Here is a 3,092-nt window from a genome sequence, read left to right on the forward strand (position 1 = left end):
AAGATTAAGGATGGCTCTTACAAGATGTACACCAATTATCGGGAGCTGAACTAGTTGACAGTGAAGAACCATTATCCGCTTCTGAGGTTTGATGAATTGTTCGACCAGCTTCAGGGTGCGTCTTGGTTCTCCAAGATTTATCTGCGATCAAGAAATCATCAGATGAGGTTTTGAGATGATTATGTTCAGAAGACGACCTTTAGGACTCATTATGGTCATTACGAGTTCGTGATGATGCCTTTTGGGTTCACCAATGCACCCACAGCGTTCATGGATCTCATGAACCGGGTTTGCAGACCGATGTTGGATCGGTCATTCATTCTGTTTATTGATGATATATTGGTCTATTTTAATACCAAGGAGCATAATGAGGATCATATATGAGATGTTTTGGAGACTTTAAGGGATAGGCTATATGCCAAATTCTCCAAGTGCGAGTTCTAGTTGCGCGGGGTGCAATTTCTAGGGCATCTTCTTAATCAGAAGGGTTATTGGTAGATCAAGTCAAATTCGAGGTTGTGATGCAATGAGAGGTTTTGAGGTCTCCATATGAGATTCATATTTTCCTTATTTTAGTTGGGTATTATCAGAGGTTTATTGAGAATTTATCCAGGATAGCAGTTTCGTTGATCAGGTTGACAAAGAAGTCTACTACTTTCCGTTGGGGGCCTGTGCAGCAGGTGACATTTGAGACTTTGAGGCAAAATTTTTGTGAGGCTCCGATCTTGACCCTGCCAGAGGGTGTGGATGAATTCGTGATGTACTATGATGCATTGATTTTGCGATTAGGAGTAGTTTTGATGCAGAGTGGTCGTTTGATAGCTTATGCTTCAAGGTAGTTGAAACCTCATGAGGCGAATTATCCCACTCATGATTTGGAGTTGAAGGTAGTGGTATTCTCCATCAAGATTAGGCTTTATTACTTGTATGGGGTTCGTTGTATTATATACACAGACCTCAAGAGTTTGAGGTGTTTGATGGATCAGCCAAATCTGAACATGAGGCAGCATGTGAGGCTTGATGCCATGAAGGATCATGATTGTGAGATCCTTTATCACCTGGGGATTCCAACATGGTGGATGATGCTATTTGCCGTAAGAAGGCTAGTACACCGATCAAGGATGTTTGTTTAAGGATGATGGTGATTACCCCACTCTTAGAGTGGTTTCGAGAGTCTCGGGTAGAGGCTATGAAAGAAGAGCAGCGGAAGAGTGAGCATATAGTAGGTTAGGTGTCCTCTTTAGATTATGATAGCTTGGGATTACTGAGCCTTCATTGTAGAGTTTGGGTTCCATATTTTGGGAGTACTCAGAAGATTTTGATGGAGGAGGCACATAAGTCGAGGTTTTCCATTCATTTAGGAGCGAAAAAGATGTATATATACCTTCGGCTTGATTATTGGTGGCCCTGCATGAAGCAGGATGTGGCTTGGTATGTGGAGAGGTGCTTGACTTGTATGAAAGCCAAGGCCAAGCATCAGCGACCTCACGGTAAGATGGATCCATTAGGTGTTCTCGTTTGGAAATAGGAAGAGATTATGATGGATTTTATCACAAAGCTACCGCGGAGCACGCGAGGGATAGATTCTATTTGGGTCATCATGGATCAATTGACCAAGAGTGTGAATTTCATTCCTACTCAAGAGAGTATCTCTGTAGAGAAGTTGGCGGATGTCTACATCCGGGAGGTTATGATACGACAAGGGGTCTCGGTCTCAATAGTTTCTGATCGGGATGTTTAGTTCACTTCCAGATTCTGGAAGAGATTCCATGAGGAGTTGGGTATGCGAATACACTTCAGCATGACTTTTCATCCGCAGACGGATGGTCAGAGTGAGCGGACTATCCTTACCTTGGAGGATATGTTTCGGGCATGTGTGCTGGATTTGGGCGGTAGTTGAGATCCACATCTCCCATTAGCTGAGTCTTCTTACAACAACAACTACCATGCCAGTATTAATCGACCTCCTTTTAAGATACTTTACGGGAGAAAGTGACGGACACTGATTTGCTGGGGTGAGGTCGGTCAGCGAGTTATGGGTAGCACGGAGGTGGTTCTCCGCATTACCGAGTTGATCCAATAGGTGCGCGGGAGATTACAGACTGTGTAGAGCCGACAAAAGAGTTATGTTGATAGACGTCAGTCAGACTTGGAGTTCCAGGTTGGGGATATGGTACTCTTGAAGGTGTCATCCAGTTTCGGAAGCGAGTCAAGATGGGCCCCAGATACAATGGTCATTTCAGGGTTATTGTTTGGGTGGGTAGGGTTGCTTATAGTTTGGGGCTACCCGACGAGCTCAATCAGATTCATAGCACTTTTCACGTCTCTCAACTATGGAAGTGATTGGTTGATGATTTTTTAGTGGTTCCTTTTGAGGATATCCAGGTGGATGAGCGCTTGGATTACATACAGATACCAATTGCGATTCTAAACAAGAAGACGAAGACTATGTGAAACAAGGATGTGGGTCTAGTTAAGGTGAAATGGAAGCACCGGAAGGGTTTGGAGTGGACGTGGGAGCCCAAGGAGGAGATGAGGGAGCATTACCCCGATTTATTTGCATCGACGGACTTCAAGGACGAAGTCGGATTCAATTGGGAAAGAATTGTAATGTCCGGTTCCCAGGTAAATTCTTCAAGTTTTTAATAATTGTTTATTGCATAATGCCCATTACGCTGGGCAAATTAAGGGTACGCGGGGCGTACCTCATTGAGACTTGGACACAGGGTTTCTCTCTAGTACGTTGGTCGTACTAATGCGGTGACAAACCCTATTTTTAGGGTTGAGACCCTATTTAAACACCTTATGTCCTCTTGTGGCCTCTTCATGCTCAGCCTCCTTTCACCCCAAAGTAGTTATTTGAAACCCTATCCCCATTAGTAGAAGTTTTTGACCTTTGAGTATTTTTGTGGGTTTTTGGTACTCTTAGAAGAAGAAGAATTCCACCATTGAAGCTTAGAGAAGCTCAAGATCTTAGATCCAAAACTTTCATCTTCCTTGCAACCTTTTGAAGGTATAAAGCTTGTACCTTTATGTTTCTTTTTCTATATCTAGAATTGCTTTATGTTATGTTATGCTTTTGGTCCCAAGAT

This window comes from Lactuca serriola, chromosome 2 (assembly GCF_051521515.1).
Source record: "Lactuca serriola cultivar US96UC23 chromosome 2, Lser_US96UC23_V15, whole genome shotgun sequence".
NCBI classification, from domain to species: domain Eukaryota; kingdom Viridiplantae; phylum Streptophyta; class Magnoliopsida; order Asterales; family Asteraceae; genus Lactuca; species Lactuca serriola.